This window comes from Nerophis ophidion, linkage group LG06 (genome assembly GCF_033978795.1).
Source record: "Nerophis ophidion isolate RoL-2023_Sa linkage group LG06, RoL_Noph_v1.0, whole genome shotgun sequence".
Lineage (NCBI taxonomy): Eukaryota > Metazoa > Chordata > Actinopteri > Syngnathiformes > Syngnathidae > Nerophis > Nerophis ophidion.
In genome coordinates this window covers 25528463-25551877 of record NC_084616.1, presented here as the reverse complement: position 1 = coordinate 25551877, position 23415 = coordinate 25528463, and the positions used below count along the sequence as shown (strand labels likewise).

Here is a 23415-nt window from a genome sequence, read left to right as displayed (position 1 = left end):
TCACCTTTAATTTCCGGGGGATTTTCCCTTCAGTTGTCTTTAGAGCATGTTGTGTTTAGCTTTTTCAGTAGAGAAAAAGTGTCTGATTATTCCTCAGAATAAAGCTTCCCCATCGTTGTTAATGAATACACTAGTCTCTTTACTGCAGCTGTTGATCTAGACTAGAGACTGGCCAATTAAGTGTGCTCATGTATTGTCATTTCTAAATAGGGAGTTTGAAATTAGCTGCATATCCTCGTTAGACTCCACGCTCAATAAGTGTCACTGCTTTGGTGTATTATTTTTGACTTTTTTCAAAAGAAACTCTTTTGAAAGATTTAATGGCTAAGGACTGCGCAGAAAATTAGAACATTGATTCTGATTGCTTTTAGACTTGTGCCCTTTCATACATGACATCAGTGACGGACAATAGCCATCTTTCTGTTTTTCTTCTTATGTTTTTGCACATTGTTACACTATGCACATTTAATGCATGGAGCCTGGAGGTTGTTTTTGGCTGGCTAGGACAGTCTATTGCAGGCAGCTATGCCATTGCTCTGCGTAATTGTCTGAATAATTGTTGAAGCAGTTATGATACAGAGCATGCTTTTGTTTGTGTGCATGTGTAAGCGGGGAGAGTGAATGAGCGCAGGAGGTGTTACGCGGGAGCGAGCGAGAGAGAGAGACCTCACCTCTGCTCTCCTTGAGATGGGATTTTTATGGATGGGTGAGCTTGGTGAGGGCCAAGAACACATAAAGAGTCATTTTTAGTTTGTTAAAGGCAGTTAACCGTGTGTGCATGTTTGTTGAACTTCTAGTAATAGGTTTTTTTCAGCTGTTTGACTCTTTGACACACTTCCCTTATGTGGCGTTGTGTTACACTTTAATAACCACTTAGAGTCATGTTAACAGCAGTGAATACAACCAGCGTGTCTGCCGATTTTGAAAAAAAATGCACAGATAATGGAATCCTCCAAGATTCAGTACATTTCTTTCCCACTAATAGGGGGGGGAAAACTATATGTATTCGTTACAAATCAGTGAACAGCATGTCAAGCAGACAGGCAGACTGCTTTCCTTGTTGTAGTTTTGGTGAAGACCTGCCTTGAATTTGCCTTTGCTTCTAGGCAGTTTGTAATTTCACTGTATGTGAGAGTGTTGTTGAACAAGTTATTGGCCAAATGATAAAAATAATTGGTTCTTCACTTCCACACCAACACTATTTCAAGTTTTCACTCATGTATTCGCCTCCTCATTAAGAGCGACAAGGCTGTGGGTCCCCGGACCATTGACCAATCAAATTGGACTTAATTTGAAGTCTTTGGTAAAGTGCCACCCGTTTTCCTTGTTGCTCCAGTATAAAATAGATCATATACTACAGCTAGTAAAGGTTTTAGAAAAGTATATTTTTGGTAAATTTGGTGACACTTCAAGCCTCTTAGAATAATTTTCTGAGCATGGGCTTTGAGTGAAACTACACTCTGCATTAGGACCGACGATTAGTCAACAATTATCTTAACGATTTGTCAATTAGTCAGATGATAAAACGAACTTCCAGTTGTAGCTGAAGTTATTTCAGGCATGTGCTTACTAACAACAACAATGGCTAATTATTTTATAAATATGTATTTTACTGTAACTGTGGTGCTCATTCAGCTGCAAGAAAAATGAAAATGATTATTTAAAAACCTATGAACGTTCACATTCATCCAGGTCGTTGTCATCTCAGGGCGTTCAATCATTCACAACTGGCTTCATCAGTTTGTGCTCATAGACTTACATTGGTCAGATTAAGTCCAAAAGAAACAAAACAACCACAAAGCCAACGCATGGCTAGCATAGACGGGCAAACTCTTCAGGCCAGGACTCAACTGTCTATCTGCACCTGAGGGAGGACCAGCACTCCTTTGAGAACAAAAATATACAGGTTCTGGACAGGGAGGACGGATAGTACGAAAGAGGAGTGAGGGAAACCATCTTTGTCAATGTTGAAAAACCATCCCTGAACGGAGGAGGTAGTCTGTCGCCCACATACAACACTGTCCTTTCAACCATTCCTAAAAGACTGCAATTTAGCCTCCAACAAATAACAGGAGTTAGAAACATTCTGGTCACCTTCTGCAATCAGAAGGTGTCCAAAAGGTGACCACAATGTCATTTGTGCCGTTTGAATGGGCACAATGAGCGGTGAAACGTCTTCCAAGACAAACTAAGCAGTCCAGTTGCGAACGATTGAACGCACTGAGATGACTATTAAAACTTTTTCCATCCATCCATCCATTTTCTACCGCTTATTCCCTTTCGGGGTCGCGGGGGGCGCTGGCGCCTATCTCAGCTACAGTCGGGCGGAAGGCGGGGTACACCCTGGACAAGTCGCCACCTCATCGCAGGGCCAACACAGATAGACAACACTCACACTCACATTCACACACTATGGCCAATTTTAGTGTTGCCAATCAACCTATCCCCATTTAAAAAAAAAAAATGGAAGGGCGGTATAGCTCGGTTGGTAGAGTGGCCGTGCCAGCAACTTGACGGTTCGATCCCAGCTTCTGCCATCCTAGTCACTGCCGTTGTGTCCTTGGGCAAGACACTTTACCCACCAACTCCCAGTGCTACCCACACTGGTTTAAATGTAACTTTAAATCACTATAAAAAGGGCTATATACATATAATTCACTTCACTTCACAAATTGCGAAATTTTTTTTAATGAATAATGTTGTTTACGTATTAAAAAAACAGTTAAATTAGCAGCAAGGAAAACAAACAACCAAACACTAAATCTAACTTCCTCAAAAAGAAAACAAGCATTTTGTGATGTGTTTAAAAAGCTGTACACTCGTATATTGACTATTGCTTAACTCTTGGCAGTTTTAGCACTCTATGAAACTCAATGTGTAGAATTATATTCTGATTAATTCGTAAAATGTTTGCAATTTAATAAATTGTATGTTTAATCTTATGATACCACTGCATTGGTGCATATCCGTCTCTGTGTGTGAGTGTGTGTGTTAGCACGTGTGATTCGAGTTTGTTATTTTCCCCTTTTTTATGGCATTGCAAATTGACACTGCTTTAAAAAGTACTCGAATAGATGTGATGTCAACAAAGTTTAGCTTTTTCCTCCCACTTCCAAAAACATGCACCTGGGGATAGGTTGATTGGCAACACTAAATTTGCCCTAGTGTGGGAATGTGAGTGTGAATGTCGTCTGTCTATCTGTGTTGGCCCTGTGATGAGGTGGCGGCTTGTCCAGGGTGTACCCAGCCTTCCCCCCGATTTTAGCTTAGATAGGCACCAGCGCCCCTCGCGACCCCAAAGGGAATAAGCGGTAGAAAATGGATGGATAGATGGACTTTGCCTATTATAATAGGTAGTTATTTTTCACACAACTTCATCCGACATCATGCCTCCGCTTTAAATGTTTGTGTATACCAGATGTACAGCTATAAAAACAGGGGCTGCTTCGCAAAATTAGCAAGGTATTCTTGTTTTTAACAAGAATAGGAGGAAATGTTCTCACACTTTACATGTTATTACTGGCGAAGTTTTTGCGAGTAGCGGTGCTCAACCTATTCCGCTGGAAAAACACAAGTGATGACGTCAGGACCATTGTCGACAAATATGATTGTCGGTGACAAATATGTAATTGCCGACATTTGTTGACAGTGTCAACTAATAGTTGAAGGTCTATTCTGCAGTCTGTCGGGTTACAGCCCAGAAAACATAAAATGTGAGTTCACGCTAGAATTTATAATGTCGATAAGTTAAATAATGTCTAGCTATCTTTTTCCCACATTATTATATAGAAACAGCTTTTATTAATATCATTTTATTAAATTGGCCAATTATGACTTTAAATGACTTTGAGCCTTGGCTGTTAATCTGCAATGCAAATGCAAAGCAAAAGAAACAGTTACTGCAGATTGAATAAAACGTGTTCTCTTGTCACTTCGCGGATCATTTACTGCCTTCTCAGTGCATTGCGGATTTTCAAGTACCATTAACTGCGTTGAGATTTGAGTATCCATTTAAGTTTTAATGTTAAAATTACATAGCTTTTAGAGCATATGAAGTCTTTTAAGTGCATATGAAGTTTTTATAAGTGGGTGTGAAAGCTTTATGGAGTGTGTGGAGGGCTTCTAAAAAGTGTAAATACCTATAATAATCATAAATATAGTAAAAAAAATAGCGTGCCAACTTTGCCGAATTTCACTTATAATGAAGGGGTCTGGAACGTGGAAATGTAACCCTTAAGTTAATCAAGGAAACATTTGAAATTTGTTTAACTGATAATCAATCAAATCAGAGTAATGCACAATACAATATTGTCTTGGTAAAATGATTAAAATAAAGTAATTGAACATTAACATTTTTTTTTTTAAATGAGATCTATGTAACTAAGGTGTTACTGTAACTTGTTAAAAGCCTACTGAAACCCACTACTACCCACCACGCAGTCTGATAGTTTATATATCAATGATGAAATATTAACATTGCAACACATGCCAATACGGCCTTTTTAGTTTACTGAATTGCAATTTTAAATTTCCCGGGACTTTTTTCTTCAAAACGTCGCGTAATGATGACGTGTACGCGTGACGTCAAAGGCTGTTATGAATATGAGCGCTGCACACACACACAGCTAAAAGTCGTCTGCTTTAACGGCATAATTACACAGTATTTTGGAGATCTGTGTTGCTGAATCTTTTGCAATTTGTTCAATTAATATTGGAGAAGTCAAAGTAGAACAATGGAGTTGGGAAGCTTTAGCCTTTAGCCACACAAACACACGGTGATTCTTTGTTTAAAATTAACGGAGTTGAAACTTTACTATGGATCACAGTGGACATGGATCCCGACCACTTGTCAACCAGCAGGTTTCGGTGAGAAAATTGTGGTTAAAAAGTCGCCACTTACCGGATATCAGCTGAGCTTGTGCCTCCCGTACAGCTGCCGTCAACTTCCCTGAGACACTGCGCGTCAACACACGGCCGTGGACATACACTTCCGACTATCAGGTACTGTTAAACTCACTAAAACACTAGCAACACAAGAGAAAGATAAGGGATTTCCCAGAATTATCCCAGTAAATATCTCTAAAAACATATGAATCCGTCTCAATGCAACGCGATTGCAATCGAGTTTTTTTTTGTTTTTTTGTTTTTTTTCCAGTCTGTCGCTATCAATATCCTCGAACAAGAATCTTCCATCCTCGCTCAAATTTTCTCGGTCCGAATAGCTGTTTTCGTTGGAGGCTCCCTTTAAAATCAATGTGAATATATGAGGAGCCATCAACATGTGACGTCATCTTCTGCGACTTCCGGTAGAGGCAGGGCTTTTCTCCAGTTGCGAACTTTATCGTGGATGTTCTCTACTAAATCCTTTCAGCAAAAATATGGTAATATCGCGAAATGATCAAGTATGACACATAGAATGGACCTGCTATCCCCGTTTAAATAAGAAAATCTCATTTCAGTAGGCCTTTAAAGGAAATTGATGATGTGTTTGATGTAAGGTTTTCTTATACAGTGAGAAAGGAAAATTATGCATTTGAATATAGAAGTGTCCAAATGTTTTGACTTGGGGGCTGTCTTGGGCAAAAACAATTTGGCAAGGGGGCCGAAAGCAGACTGTATGCAAACTATTTCTATATACACACACACATATACTGTATATAGCCTATACATATAAATGTGTACCTACAAATACAATTTATTGTAATATGAAGCGGATGGGTCAAATGCGGAGGACAAATTTCACCACACCTATTGTGTGCGTTAGACAATTATTGATACTTTAACTTTAACTTAACATATAAATGCTTTAAATCAGTGGTTCTCAATTTTTTTCACCAAGTACAGTCTTATCGTAGAAAACACTTGGCTCTCTGAGTGCTACCACTATATATATATATATATATATATATGTATATATATATATATATATATATATATATATATATATATATATATATATATATATATATATATATGTATGTGTATAGGGCTTCACGGTGGATGAGGGGTTAGTGCGTCTGCCTCACAATACGAAGGCCTTGAGTAGTCAGGGTTCAATCCCGGGCTCGGGATCTTTCTGTGTGGAGTTTGCATGTCCTCCCCGTGAATGCTTGGGTTCCCTCCGTGTAATCCGGCTTCCTCACACTTCCAAAGACATGCACCTGGGGATATGTTGATTGGCAACACTAACTTGGCCCTAGTGTGTGAATGTGAGTGTGAATGTTGTTTGTCTATCTGTGTTGGCCCTGCGATGAGGTGGCGAATTGTCCAGGGTGTAAACCGCCTTCCGCCCAATTGTAGCTGGGATAGGCACCAGCGCCTCCCGCGACCCCAAAGGGAATAAGTGGTAGAAAATGGATGAATATATATATTAGGGGTGTAACGGTACGTGTATTTGTATTGAACCGTTTCGGTACGGGGGTTTCGGTCCGTTTCGGAGGTGTATCGAACGAGTTTGTAAGCTAAAGTCTTAACAAGCTGCTCTGCTTTCTGCCTCTGTCTGAGCACCCAGTATTGTCCTGCCCACAGAACCATCTGATTGGTTACATACAAAGCCAATCATCAGTGCGTATTCAGAGCGATGTAACAGCCAATCAGCAGTGCGTATTCAGAACGCATGTTGTCAATGCTTCAGCGTCGAGCTCATATGTGTTTAGCAGCACATATCGTACTTTCCCCAAATTATAAAAAACACTTCCCAGTCACAACTACTACTAGCATCACTATGAGCCCGTTGACATTCTAGAAACTTAAACTGCAGCTCAGCTCGCTCGCAGTTCTGGCTTTAGGTGAAGGCTAGTTAGCTTTTAGCGTAACGTTAGCTCATTTTGCTGTGTGTGTGTGTGTGTGTGTGTGTGCGTTAGGGGCAGCAAAGCCCTGTCTGTCGGTTATTTCACATGGTGTTCAGGGATTAATAGTCTCTCCTATTGCTATTGTACTATTTTTTCAGCTATAGTTATATTAATCATTAGTAATGTAGCAGCTTAGTTTTGAATGGCAGTGTCCCTGCTATCACATGTTGACAAAAATATAACATTTACGTAATAAAAGTCAACTACATGCTTCCAAAATGCTTTAATAAATTAAGCATGATGAGTTGACTTGAAACTGTTTAATGCTGCACTTTTTATATGTAGAAAAAAGGTTTTGTCATTTTATTTAAGCAAAGCAACAACTCGAGGCAGTTTAATGTGGATTAACGTGGGCAGGATTATTATAGTGTTTTAAATGTTAAAAGGATAAAGCCATTATTTACAAATTTGGTAAATAAATAACCAAAAAATGTATATTTTGTTGTTTTCTTACTGTACCGAAAATGAACTGAACCGTGACCTCTAAGCCGAGGTACGTACCGAACCGAAATTTTTGTGTACCGTTACACCCCAATATATATATATATATATATATGTAGGTGTGGGAAAAAATCACAAGACTACTTCATCTCTACAGATCTGTTTCATGAGGGGTTCCCTCAATCATCAGGAGATTTTGCTTCATCACACTGAAGGACCACAAACCCAACTTCGCAAATAACCCAACATGCCGACTAATAAACCCAACTAAATCCGAAATAGGAAAAATCAGCAAAATAATCCTGGACAGAATCAACGCAAAAATCAAGGACAAAACACCACTCAACCAATGGAGAAATACAGCAGCAGTAATCAAATGGTTCAACAACATCCAAGACAAACAACAACACAACTTTATCTCCTTCGACATCGAAGAATTTTACCCTTCCATCACGCAAGACCTACTGACCCAAGCACTAAACTTCGCCTCGGACTACGACTCAATCACAGGCAACGAAAGAAACATCATCATCCACGCAAAGAACTCCATACTCATCCACAACAGTACACCATGGCAAAAAAAGAACAATTCAACATTTGACGTTACTATGGGGAGTTTTGACGGAGCAGAAACGTGCGAACTCGTTGGGAGTTTCCTCCTCTCCCAGCTTGCTAGCCTCAACCTGAACCTTGGTATTTACCGTGATGATGGACTGGCAGTGTGCCGCGCCTCGCCAAGGAGCAGCGAGAACACCAAGAAGCGCATATGCCAAATCTTCAAAGAAAACGGCCTACGGATCACGATTGAAGCCAACAAGCAAACCGTCAACTTCCTCGACGTCACTTTCAACCTGAGAAATAACAGCTACCAACCATTCACGAAACCCAACACAACACTCCAATATGTGCACCATGACAGCAACCACCCACCCACCACCACGAAAAGAATACCTACCGGAATTAATAAAAGGCTATCGATGCTGTCATCCAGCAAAGCTGAATTCGACCAAGCAACCCCCCCGTACCAGAAAGCACTTGATGAAAGCGGATACAACTTCACCCTCACCTATGAACCCACCCCAGGAAACCAACCAAAAAAGAGCAGAAAACGAAACAACATCATCTGGTACAATCCGCCATTCAGCAAAGACGTCTCAACCAACATCGGCCGCAAGTTCCTCACTCTGATCGACAAACACTTCCCCAAAGGCAACACCCTAAGAAAAATATTCAACAAGAACAACATTAAATTGAGCTACAGCTGTATGAATAACATGCAACAAATCATTTCAAACCACAACAAAGCAATTGCAAAAGGACTGCCTACCCCCAGACTAAACGACTCTGAAACCAATAATGAATGTAACTGTCGCAAGAAACCTGATTGCCCTCTCAACGGAAGGTGCTTACAGACATCAGTCGTTTACCAAGCAAAGGTAATACGCAAGGACATTAACACATCCGACACGTACGTAGGATTAACCGAAGGAGCGTTCAAAACAAGATGGAATAATCACAACGCCTCCTTTAGAAACCAGACTTTGCAGAATTCTACCGAACTCAGCAAACACATTTGGAACCTCAAAGACAATAATGTTGAATATTCAATAACATGGCAAATTCTTGCATCCAGCACACCTTACAACAGTGGTAATAAAAGATGCAACTTATGCTTAAAAGAGAAACTGTTTATTATATATCATCCAGAGCTATCATCCCTCAACAAGCGCAGTGAAATCATTTCAACATGCCGCCACAGGCGGAAACACCTCCTAGGTAACACATGAGCCAATCACCACACCCTACGCCCGCTTGTACCCACCCACTCTGTGCTCTATATAAACCATTGTATGTGAATGCTTCCATTAAAATCTCCTGATGATTGAGGGAACCCCTCATGAAACAGATCTGTAGAGATGAAGTAGTCTTGTGATTTTTTCCCACACCTACATATTGCGCTCTACCACGGTATCGAGCACTATTCTCCGGATAATCCAATCAAGACATATATATATATATATATATACTATATATACAGTATATATATATATATATATTTATGATTTTGTAATTTATATACTACATGTATGCATACATACATACAATGTAAACAATTTAAATACAAATATATGTGTAATGTCATTCAAAAAGCATCTAAATACATTTTATATCAAAATCAGTACTTTAACTTCAGTTGTTTTTTCATCAATATTTATTCCAACTCTGCTATCTGAGTGATGACATTTACACATTTGTTTTTACACGTAATCGATAATCACAGCAATTTAAGTCTGCATATTAATTTAGTAACTAATTGAAAAGTTAAGTTTGGCAAATATATAAGAATACGATACAATCTATTTGCCAGGTTAATCACGAATACGATGTTCGATAGATTAATGCGCATTCAAACGCACACACGCACGCACGCACGCACGCACGCACGCACGCACGCACGCACGCACGCACACACACACACACACACACACACACACACACACACACACACACACACACACAAACACACACTTTCAGAAATACGACACATAATGCTGCTTTTTGCAGCAATATTATCAGAAAAATTTTAAGACACTTCAGTTTGATTAATTTAAGCTATAACAGCCGGAACAAAACATAACTTTAACTACTTCAACTTTAATTCCTCCCTGCCCACACTAGAATGTGATGATAATGCAATATGAAGTATTAACAATAAAACTCTATATTAAGTGTATGTAAAAGTTCGACTCCTACCGTGTTTACTTCCGTAACGCCCCCCCTAACGTTTTGTGATCACTCAGAAATATCAAGCAGCTAAAATGTGTCAAACATGAGGTAGTGTGGAAAAAGTTATTTGCATATTACCGATCACGCAATGTAGTGGATTTATATGAGTGTAATTTAAAATTATGTTTGGTGTTTTTATAATGTTTACAAAGTTCAATAAGCAGGTTGTGTGTTATGTTGACCATGTGTGTTGACATTTTGTGTTGGATGTAGTTTATTTAGACCAAAAAATAGGAATAGCTGTTTGGATTGGGTTATCCATCCATTCATCAATCTTCTTCCGCTTATCCGAGGTCGGGTCGCTGGGGCAACAACCTAAGCAGGGAAACCCAGACTTCCCTTTCCCCAGCCACTTCGTCTAGCTCTTCCCGAGGGATCCCGAGGCGTTCCCAGGCCAGCTGGGAGACATAGTCTTCCCAACGTGTCCTGGGTCTTCCCCATGGCCTCCTACCGGTTGGACGTGACCTAAACACCTCCCTAGGGAGGTGTTCGGGTGGCATCCTGACCAGATGCCCGAACCACCTCATCTGGCTCCTCTCGATGTGAAGGAGCAGCGGCTTTACTTTGAGTTCCTCCCGGATGGCAGAGCTTCTCACCCTATCTCTAAGGGAGAGCCCCGCCACACGGCGGAGGAAACTCATTTCGGCCGCTTGTACCCGTGATCTTATGCTTTCGGTCATGACCCAAAGCTCATGACCATAGGTGAGGATGGGAACGTAGATCGACCGGTAAATTGAGAGTTTTGCCTTCCGGCTCAGCTCCTTCTTCACCACGACGGATCGGTACAACGTCCGCATTACTGAAGACGCCACACCGATCCGCCTGTCGATCTCACGATCCACTCTTCCCTCACTCGTGAACAAGACTCCTAGGTACTTGAACTCCTCTACTTGGGGCAGTGTCTCCTCCCCAACCCGAAGATGGCATTTCACCCTTTTCCGGGCGAGAACCATGGACTCGGACTTGGAGGTGCTGATTCTCATACCGGTCGCTTCACACTCGGCTGCAAACCGATCCAGTAAGAGCTGAAGATCCCGGTCAGATGAAGCCATCAGGACCACATCATCTGCAAAAAGCAGAGACCTAATCCTGCGGTCACCAAACCGGAACCCCTCAACGCCTTGACTGCGCCTAGAAATTCTGTCCATAAAAGTTATGAACAGAATCGGTGACAAAGGACAGCCTTGGTGGAATCCAACTCTCACTGGAAATTGATTCAACTTACTGCCGGCAATGCGGACCAAGCTCTGGAACTGATCGTACAGGGAGCGGACCGCCACAATGAGACAGTCTGATACCCCATACTCTCTGAGCACTCCCCACAGGACTTCCCGAGGGACACGGTCGAATGCCTTCTCCAAGTCCACAAAGCACATGTAGACTGGTTGGGCAAACTCCCATGCACCCTCAAGAACCCTGCCGAGAGTATAAATAAATAAATAAATAAATGGGTTGTACTTGTATAGCGCTTTTCTACCTTCAAGGTACTCAAAGCGCTTTGACACTACTTCCACATTTACCCATTCACACACACATTCACACACTGATGGAGGGAGCTGCCATGCAAGGCGCTAACCAGCACCCATCAGGAGCAAGGGTGAAGTGTCTTGCTCAGGACACAACGGACGTGACGAGGTTGGTACTAGGTGGGATTTGAACCAGGTACCCTCGGGTTGCGCACGGCCACTTTTCCACTGCGCCACGCCGTCCCATAGAGCTGGTCCACAGTTCCACGACCAGGACGAAAACCACACTGTTCTTCCTGAATCCGAGGTTCGACTATCCGGCGTAGCCTCCTCTGCAGTACACCTGAATAAACCTTACTGGGAAGGCTGAGGAGTGTGATCCCACGATAGTTGGAACACACCCTCCGGTCCCCCTTCTTAAAGAGAGGAACCACCACCCCGGTCTGCCAATCCAGAGGTACAGCCCCCGATGTCCACGCGATGCTGCAGAGTCTTGTCAACCAACACAGCCCCACAGCATCCAGAGCCTTAAGGAACTCCGGGCGGATCTCGTCCACCCCCGGGGCCTCGCCACCGAGGAGCTTTTTAACTACCTAAGCGACCTCAGCCCCAGAAATAGGAGAGTCCACCACAGATTCCCCAGGCACTGCTTCCTCATAGGAAGACGTGTTGGTGGGATTGAGGAGGTCTTCGAAGTATTCCTTCCACCTATCCACAACATCCGCAGTTGAGGTCAGCAGAACACCATCCGCACCATACACGGTGTTGATAGTGCACTGCTTCCCCTTCCTGAGGCGGCGGACGGTGGTCCAGAATCGCTTCGAAGCCGTACGGAAGTTGTTTTCTATGGCTTCCCCGAACTCCTCCGAGTTTTTGCCTCTGCGACCGCTGAAGCCGCACACCGCTTGGCCGGTCGGTACCTGTCCACTGCCTCCGGAGTCCTATGAGCCAAAGGGACCCGATATGACTCCTTCTTCAGCTTGACGGCATCCCTCACCGCTGGTGTCCACCAAGGGGTTTTAGGATTGCCGCCTCGACAGGCACCAACTACCTTGCGGCCACAGCCCCGATCAGCCGCCTCGACAATAGAGGTGCGGAACATGGTCCCCTCGGACTCAATGTCCAGCACCTCCCTCGTGACATGTTCGAAGTTCTTCCGGAGGTGGGAATTGAAACTTTCTCTGACAGGAGACTCTGCCAGACGTTCCCAGCAGACCCTCACAATGCGTTTGGGCCTGCCAGGTCTGTCCGGCATCCTCCCCCACCATCGCAGCCAACTCACCACCAGGTGGTGATCGGTAGAAAGCTCCGTCCCTCTCTTCACCCGAGTGTCCAAAACATGAGGCCGCAAATCCGATGACACAACTACAAAGTCGATCATGGAACTGCGGCCTAGGGTGTCCTGGTGCCAAGTGCACATATGGACACCCTTATGTTTGAACATGGTGTTTGAAATGGACAAACTGTGACGAGCACAAAAGTCCAATAACAAAACACCACTTGGGTTCAGATTTGGGCGGCCATTCTTCCCAATCACGCCTCTCCAGGTTTCACTGTCGTTGCCAACATGAGCGTTGAACTCCCCCAGTAGGACAAGGGAATCACCCAGGGGAGCACTTTCCAGTACTCCCTCGAGTGTACCCAAAAAGGGTGGGTACTCTGAACTGCTGTTTGGTGCGTAAGCACAAACAACAGTCAGGACCCGTCCCCCCACCCGAAGGCGGAGGGAGGTCACCCTTTCGTCCACTGGGTTGAACTCCCAACGTGCAGGCTTTAAGCCGGGGGGCAACCAGAATTGCCACCCCAGCCCGTCGCCTCTCACTGTCGGCAACGCCAGAGTGGAAGAGGGTCCAGTCCCCCTCGAGAGAAGTGGTTCCAGAGCCCTTGCTGTGCGTCGAAGTGAGTCTGACTATATCCAGCCGGAACTTCTCCACTTCGCGCACTAGCTCAGGCCCTTTCCCCCCCAGTGAGGTGACGTTCCACGTCCCAAGAGCTAGCTTCTGTAGCCGAGGATTGGACCGCCAAGTGCCCTGCCTTCGGCTGCCGCCCAGCTCACATTGCACCCGACCTCTATGGCCCCTGCTATGGGTGGTGAGCCCATTGGAGGGGTGACCCACGTTGCTTCTTCGGGCTGTGCCCGGAGAGGCCTGTGGGCCTGTGCCCATGGGAACAGGCCCGGCCACCAGGCGCTCGCCATCGTGCCCCACCTCCGGGCCTGTCTCCGCGTCCGGGTGAGGGAAATCTGGGTCCATGTTTTGTCTTCTTCATAGAGGTGTTCGAGCTGCTCTTTGACTGATCCCTCACCTAGAACCTGTTTGCCTTGGGAGACCCTACCAGGGGACATAAAGCCCCCGGACAACATAGCTCCTAGGATCATTGGGACACGCAAACTCCTCTACCACGATAAGGTGGCAGCTCAGAGAGGAGTGGATTGGGTTATATGAATTAATATTGTGCTCTTGACACTGAAAAACTCTTGGCTAATCCCATCTTCAATCACAATATAGCGGAAAAATTGCAGCGATCGAAATCTCAGGTAGTTAAGCCCAGTGTATACTCTCACGTCACCGGTGACGCAGAACGCTGAGCTGTGATGGTCAGTTTTTGCCGAGAAGGGTCCCTGAACACAGGCCAGCAGACTTTGTGCTTGAAATGCACCAATTATCGTATGAAATTAAACAACAGAAATAAACATTTACTTGAAAACGGATATTGTGTACTTAATATCTTGGTGTGTTCTAAAACTAATTACTGTATGTTAGGGCTGGGCTATAAGGAGGAAAAAAGCTTTATTAACCCAGTTAGTCAAGATGGGTATCAACAGCACAGAAAATAAAGTGTTTAAGTAGTACAAAATTACATAACACAAATAAAGTAGAAAAATATTCTTTGTATGTAAAATAAATAAAATAGTTGTGCAAATAATACAAAATATATCAAACTCAAATACAAAAAAATACATTTGCAGGCAGGCACTTTTTAATTTTCAGTCGACAATGTAATGGACTGTCACACACGTACAGTTTTGGTCAGCGCCAAGTAAGTGACTTGACTTAATTGTGCGGCTAGGATCTTCCTCACTACAGCATACATTTTTGGCAGCATTTCTCATGTGAAATATGCCCGGTTTGGCAACTCGAGAACAGTTTTGATTTGGGCATGTTAAACAACTCAAATGAATGTTTTATCCAGACACATACATTTGTCCAAAGGTGGCCAAGTACACGCATTTTGGGTTTCCTGGACGTCGTCTACATCGCTAAATCAAAAATGTAATGAATAGAATCCCTCTGCCATTTTCCACTACTTTTTTAAATAAATAAATCGCCCGCTTGAATATTCTCTTTTCTCTTCTACGACTCTCTCGTCATCATTTGGGATGTCTGTTGTGATTTCCCTTCCCTTCCCCCTATCTTGCCTCTGATTGGCCTGTCCGCAATCTAAACCAATCCTGACTCACAATAGTAAACAACCAACCAATCATGGATATTCTTATACCTTTACATGCAAGCACATCTTGGAAGGAGGAAGGGGAGGGGTTTCATAGCAAATGGAGTTTTGAGAGGGACTGAGAAGCGGGGGAGAACAAGGAGCACAACAAATAAGCGGTGTTTGGTCATTTTAACGAGAAATAAATTATATCGATATTAAAATATTTTCTTATTTCATATCTTGTTTAAAAATATATTGCTATATTTTAAAAACTCAATATATTGCCCAGCCCCACTGCATGTGTTGTTTTTCAGCGTATTGTGTTGTTTTTACACCCAGAAGAAGTCACAAAGTCTTTTCTCTCAAATGCAACACTTCTCATTCTCCGTCAATAATCTTTCAGAAACGGTATACTTAGAAACATTTGTGAACTCTGAACATGACCATACAGATTAACACCAGCATGTCATTACCTTACAATAGTTATTTAACAGTTTTTCTTTATTTACAATTATATGTTAGCTCTCTCTTCTTGTCCAATGTCCCAAATGGCCGAATAGCATTGCATATAATAATAACGTCCTCTGCCGCGAGTCGTTCAAAAGTTGCACAGTCTATCTTCGCAAACGTTTTTAAGTATGACGTCCATTAAAAGTGAACTGATGATTGTGAATAATTAGTTCCAGTGTAGACAGCGACGTTGATGTTGTAGTTCAGTGGTTGATGTCACTCGGCACAGGAAGGAAGCACACAGTATCCAGTCAACAACAGCTGCAAATGCGCCTTCTGGAGACACTACACTGCCCCTTAGTGTTTTGGAAGAGAATTACAAGTCTGGCACCACCACCCACGGAAGAACTATAAATCAAACAAGACGTTGTCGGTGGTGACACAAGCTACGCGATGCAAGAGTATATTCCAGCCTTTAGGCTCAAGACATGCAATGAACCAAACTTCTTTTTTAAATTGGGATGTCTTGCGGGTCTTCGCCGCAGGCCACTCTTGGCGCTCCTGCAGTAGAGAATACATAAGTAGTTAATAAATGTAAACTTATCTTTTCACAATCATCCCATATGTTAACTTGTATGTTTAATGTTTTATGATATTCAAGCAGAAGCTGCTTCAGTTGCAACTTGCTATTTTTTCTCAACCAATGTTTCTCTCAGTATTAAACGATGATTGGCAAAGTAACACAATGTTTAAACAAAGCTTAAATTATTATAATATAATGACATTTATATCTTACATTGAAATCAACAAAATGAACTGGTGAATTGTTATTTAGTTTAGAATAAATTCAATGCTATAAATTGTAATAACATTATACCCAAACCCTAGAGCTTTCAATTCCTGATGTTAGTCCAGAAATGCTTATGATGTAGCTGAAATAGAGTTTCATTATTTTGCACAAGCTGTATCAGGGCTATAACTAAGATGCAGGTTAAACCCCCTATTTACCTAGCCTCATTCTTTTAATTAGCTTCACCAGTCTATTGATCGCTCTTATTTCCAAGCTTGTCATGAGTTAGTCACTGCACCTTTGGCTTTGTTAACAACATTCCCTTTAACTCAAATTCTGGCCGGTAGACTGAGCATATTCTACCACTACCACTGAACTCATGTGACTGTCATCCTACGCTGTCCTTGTGGCCATTACACAATGTCTTCATTTAACTTTCACATAATAATGTTCAAATATACCACATTTTTAAGGAATTCTTTTGAAACCGCATGTTGATATTGGAGTTGTATTTGTTGTTGTTTTTCGTTCATGCTGTGAGTAGATACTATTTTTGTTCTCTTCAGTAGACTGTATTAAGCCTATGCTTTTGTGGCTTTTGATATGCTCGCATTGATGGAATCAACACTTGAAGAAGATTGCCTTTCAAATCCCCTGGCTGCTGGTGGTGCAAGTAATTCACAGTTTGTGTCACACACACTGTGACTGCTTGAGTGTTTGAGTATTATTCCGTCCATTTAATAAAGGGATTAAGTGATCAAAATACCCTCTTATCTGCCGAAGTGAGCTCCATTGTTAGTTGCAGAAGGTGCAGCAGATGACAGCACATTAGTTGAAGCAAATGCCCTGCTTCCTCTATTGTTGTGAAATCAGTGAAGATAAAACTCTGATGTTAGACACAGTTTGTTATTTACATAACTGCATACATCTATGATCAAGTGGCTGTATGTCCTTAACACATGTAATTCAACCAGAAGCTGACCCACTTGACCTCAGACATTTAATATTCAGGTTTCATTTCATGTAGCTGCAGAAGAGAAAACAATAGTGTAAGACTATAAGACTGCACTTAACATCAGTAAATTGTTAAACTACTGAACTGTTGGGAAAAATATTGCCATTTAGTTTTAAACCAGAGTTGTCCCACCAGCGGTGATTCATTGAGTGATCTATGGCCAAAACATTAGCTTGCAATTTCACCACAATGTGGGCACAGATTAAATAGAAAACTCGACAGTCTCAGAGCGTCCTGAGACAGAGACAGAAGAGAGGTGGGTGGGCGGTGGGGGGAAACCACGGTTATTGATTAAAGATTTGTTTTTGTCAGCCTTTCCAGGCTCATGACCCTCACTCTTGTCTTGAGGGTGGGGCTGGAGCAAGCAAGCATGACAGAAATCCCTCAAATTCAGGCTAAATGTTTGCTTCCAAGCCAAGGTCAGTCACAATCCAGAAGTAACACACCAGATATATGTCTTTATAATAGGGCTGGGCGAAATGGCTAACACATTATAACAATATTTTTTTTCATATCATCCGGTCTTGATTTTTATCACAATTTTTTTTTTTTAAATTAATAGCCGATTGTCCCGTGCAGGATTATATCGAGTACTGTTGCATCCCTACTGTTTACTATTGCCATATCTTGTAACAGACATTTCCGCCATATTTGGTTGAGCTAATATTTATATATATTTATAACATATTTATGATTGTGTTTACTAGATGTGCAAGCTTACAGGAAACTGTTTTGTTTCTTTTTCGATACATGTTGTGGGTGTAATCAACATTTTTTTTCCCTCTCAAAGTTATTTGGTTATTTTGATTGTCATCATAAACATTCTGCAGTTAACAAAGTATCATTGGTGTAGTGAATACTATAGGACTTTTATCAAGTTGACACTTACTAAACGTCACTTTCAAATGTTAAATTATTATCCGCATTCTTTGATTACTTGTATACATCAGTCCTTTGGCTAACGGCAAGCAGTGAAATACTGTATTTATCTTGTATTTAATAAAAATACATTAAAGTGCTGTTTGGATTTGAGTGACTGTAAAATAATGTGTACCAACACATAAAAAAGTTTAACGAATATTTCAGGACCAAAATGTTTTTTTCCACAAACTCACAAATTATTTGAAAACAAAGTTTCTCTCTGCAGAGTTTTTTTTAGTATTTCTTATATCAAATGAGTTGAATCTTTGCAGACAGAAAAACATAAATTCTGATTAAAAATATTTAGACATAAAAATGCATTTTTCTGATTAAATTAGTGTGTGTGTTTATTCTCCCACTCAGGCCCAATATAGTAGTGCCTGCGAGTCAGCATTCGGGGTAGGATTAATGGTGAGCTGCAGCAAATATGAAAACTAAAGTCTGTCACTAAAGTCACTGCTCCTTCTCAACGTTGTGTTTCAATTGTGTTTATGTTAGTCATATTTCTTTATTTTATTTCTTCTGGGCTGCACTTCCAGCTGTGTTAGGTAAAGAGGCACAACGCTGATTGAACATTAATTAAGTGGTGACGAGCATCACTTTCGCGAAGGTGGAACAGGATAGTCGTGTACACACACACACACACACACACACACATGATCGCACAGACAAACGCAAACACACACACGCACGCACGCACGCACGCACGCACACACACACACACACACACACACACACACACACACCCATACACACACAGGATCACAGTCAGTGAATGCGGCCTACTGTTTACTACTGCGGTATCTTCTAACAGACATTTCTGCCATGTGTTGATTGACGTAAAAATGCTAACAGCTGATCACCGTGATCAAACTCAAATTAATGACTACGATCATTTAATCGCCCAGCCATACTTTATAACCATTCCTCAGATGAGGATATGCACTGGGAACAAGTCTCAATCTCTGTGGTTAACAGCAACAATATTCCTATTTAAGTCTTACAGTATTTATATTTTAAACATATGAGCTGAGTTGTTTGTGAGTAATTACATGTAATTTACCGCGGATGCAAGTGCTGACAAAGCTTGAAAACTAATTTTAATACTAAGTGATTGAATTTGACCCTGAAACATGGGTTCTGTGCAGAACATTGCAAAAGTGTGTAATTCCATCTCCTGCCAATCAATTCAAACTAATTAATTGTCTGTATTCCAAATCTGACATTCAAACTAATCACATGCAGGCTGTCTTGAGCTGATGAGATGCTATAGTGGATAAATCTTTAGTGGCCAACAAAGTGTTGCTGAAAGAAGATTACAGCAGAACATCTGGGGTACCATTAACATAGATAAATAACAGCTGAGAAAATGAAACAGTGTTATGAAAGTACAACTCTTTAGGAAAAAAAATCTCTGCACTCAACGGCAGTTATGTCTCGTTAATTTTTTGTGTGCTATGGGAGCCTCGTGGGAGATGTTTCCATGTAAAATCGAACGGCTCTCAAGCAAGACAAGGACTGGCAGATTAGAGTAGGCCAAGTCTGAACAGCTGAGTAGATGAGTGCCTAAAACACATGGTTTATTTAAAAATGCAGTGTACAGTTTGAACAGAAGAGCTAAAAGTTACAAAGTACATTTGTCCGTTACAAAGATCGGCCCTCTGATATGCAATTGGGGTATTAAATTATTTTCTACAAACAGGATACAAATTGTTTGTCCTTTGTGGTGTTGGCAAAACAAAACTAGGGAAAAGGAGCAAATGACTTGAGAAGTACAACCTCTTAAGTGCATGTGCTAATCTTTGACCTCAGCTACCCTGACCATTTTGTGTCAAATATCATGTAAAATCAATGGGATATGGTCCCCCACCCCACAAAAAAAATTAAAGAAATACTTTTCACAGAAATGGGAAGCTCAGGGATCTCTACGGATAAGAAATATATATTGTTGTAGAACTCTGCACCAACTTGATTTAATTCAGAGTACTGTGGTATAAAATGGCCCGTAACCCTCAAAACTCAGTTCCCAATTAAAATGTATTAAAATTACATTGTCAGTTGTAAGACCCCCAAAAACACCACAATTATAACATGTAATACGCTTTTAAATAAGACAAACATACATTTTCAGTTAATGAATCTTGTATAAAAAACAATACAATAAAATGTAGTACAAACAACTACAGTAGTGTTTGTACTACATTTTATTGTATTGTTATGGAGTAATGTAATATTAATTTACAGATTTCTACAGTATCTTCTGTGAGCTGCTTCTCCCTCGAACATACCATCAACAGCTTTTCTTTATTCCAATGGATAAATACTCAATTCAGTCCAGTTTTAAAAAATATTTGAAGGCCCTTGGCTAGCGTTATTGACTAATTCTGCTTCAGAATGGTGCAAATTGTAAAGTGATATGCTCGTACCCTTGTACTGCTTCGCCAGGTCTGCTTAACGCACACCTCAATTATGTTTTTCAGTGATTAATTTCTTTTATACAATGCATGTCACCCAATTGTTCTTCTCAACACTGTCATTGAAACTCATGTTTTTGTCCCCGTGGTTGGAAAACGTTTTGTGGATCTCTAGCTATAAGCTAGTGCTACTGAGTAAGGTGCTGGATGTGTTGGTTGGAAATGATGTAGTTCATTCACTGTGACATTTGCTATGCCCACTAACTGTGGCTAGTAAAGTCAAATTTTTGCTTGCAACCTAAAGCACAACAGTTAACTGAGAAACAGCTTATACCCCAAACATCTTGTGAGATCTGGCACTCGCAAGCCAAGGTGCCACTGCATTTAATTCAAGTTGGTTGAGATACACTATTTTAATCACTATTTGTTGATTGTTTAGTGTGTAATTTAGTTTGCAGATTCATGCAAAACGACACAATGATTTCCTAAACTTCAGGTATGGTTGGCCAATGCTCTAAGAAAGACGCAGATTAAAATTTGTTTTTTTTTTAATTGTTTGCATTTGGTCAAGTGGGCCAGTGACCTAACTGATTAACCTTTGATTGATTGATTGAGACTTTTATTAGTAGATTGCACAGTGCAGTACATAATCCGTACAATTGACAACTAAATGGTAACTCCCGAATAAGTTTTTCAACTTGTTTAAGTCGGGGTCCACGTTAATCAATTAATCAACGTTAATCAACCTATTTGTTTTTTATATTACAAATATACTCAATGGAAATAATATCTAGATTAACGTTGATCATATATTTTTTTTCATATGCAAATTTGTAATCTGCTTGTTCTTGGCATATGACATCGATGTAATGTTTAACAAATCATTTAGAGGAACACGGTTAAGACGTTGTTATCCTTGCTGAGTTTAAATATGTGGCTCTGAGGCTTAGAGGTTTTTTGGCTAACAAGTAATTAAGTGACATTTTAAAGCATAGGGCAGGTTTATTACAATTGTGTGTCGGGATGTATATTGCTGAGAATTCATTGATACGATACCCTTATTGATATTCCTTATCAATACCGGTATTATACTCTTATTGGTACTATATGTAATTGGTAGAAATATAGATTTGAAAAAATGCATTTTAATTAGCATTTATATTTGCTCAAGAGGGTGAAAACTGTCATGTCTGATCATGTTTTTGTATGGCCATACTACCCTGAGCATCCCCAATCTCGTTAGTTCTTATAGCTAAGCAGTGTCTGGCCTGGTTAGTACTTGGATGGGAGACTGCCTAGGAATACCAGATGCTGTTTGACCTTTGGACTCTTTAAGTTCCTGTTTTTTTTCACTCCCTTGTTTGTTTCCATGGTTGCCCATTGGTTTCACCTGTTGCTCATTTGGACACATGCACCTGTGTAATCATGTCACTGTTACTTCAGCGTGTCTTTTTCTGCTGGCCGGCCTGGCGTCATTGTGACCTTTTCTTGCTCTGTGCTGACTTTATTCCTGCTTTGTCATAGTTTCCTGCTTCGTGCCATGCCAAGTACTGTAAGTTTTGTTTGATTTATGTTCATAGTCTGTTTATGCCTTAGTTTTGTTCCTTAGCCCAAGTTGTGCCTCCGCTGTGAACGCTTTTTGTTTGTAACTTTTTGTAGTTAGAATTAAATCATGTTTTTACCAAGACACCATGTCCCGAGTAGTCCGTCTGCCTTACTGGGAGAACGACCCCGCAGTAAGCTGCGACCCCCCCCTCTGTGACAAAAACCTCCAACATGATGTATTGTAACATATCAGAGCCGGGAAGTCTTTTATCCAACAACTGTTTTTTGAAAGTATTAAAGAAGTCAGCTATGTGTGCAGTCCATGGTGAAATGCAGTTATATCATCTTCCTATAAACACCTCACATATTCATCACTCTGTTTCTATCCATTACAATTACACTTAGCTGGAAATTATATTTATATATGGCATGCATATGCAAAACAGACCTTTTCCATGATATATAATATCAAAAATATCATAAAAACCTAAACAATCACTTAGCATGTTATGTGGGTGTGCATTTTGTAACAATAAGAATTGGTATTTGTGTTTATGTGGCACACGGACGTATTTGAGTGACAGACCGGAAACCATATTGATTGTTAACAGCTATGTCACTACACGATCGGTAGCAGAAAACACAATTGGTCCATGCATGCGCAAAGACTAAATAATTACTGTCAACTTTTTTTACGGTAGTAATTTTCATGCACGCGGTCACTGTTGCAATGGTTTTCTTTTTTGTAATCTTTATTTGAATAATAATTAAATATAAAACATTACATACAAAACAAAACAAACGTTGCTTAAGAATACGGTATTTATTTTGAAACCCTACAGAAACTTGAACAATGTGTTCAGTAGCCTTCAATGGCAAATATATTTCCTTTTTTACTACTTTTTTTTTTTACAACAAATACTATCAACTATCAATACTCTACTTATTTGAAAGGGTACTTATTGTCAGGCCACAGATATCGATTTAAGGTACAGTAAGTTCCTTGTTGAATCAACATTAAAAAAAAAAGTATTACTTGATGAGCTTCAGTGGCTGCCTCTGTGTGTCATTCGTTGTAATGACACAAGAAAGAAAGTGGTTGAAATTGTGGCGATGATACTCCCTGATTTTTCTAAATGTACCCTTTTTTAATGTTTGTATTCTTTTACTCCTAAGTAAGTTAGTTTTTATAGAAAACATTTAAATATTATAGAACATTACGTCTCAGAAGCTATGTCGTAAAAATTGCAAGTCCAGGACGTGACGTAGTCTTTGTGCATGCATGGACTGATCCTGTCTCCTG

At 40.9% G+C, this 23415-nt stretch overlaps 1 protein-coding gene across 8 annotated transcripts in view; it reads left to right on the top strand.

The window, feature by feature from the left end:
• camta1a (calmodulin binding transcription activator 1a) overlaps window positions 1–23415 on the top strand; it is a 778795-nt gene that overhangs the window by 5761 nt on the left and 749619 nt on the right. The gene's annotated exons all lie outside the window — the stretch shown is intronic.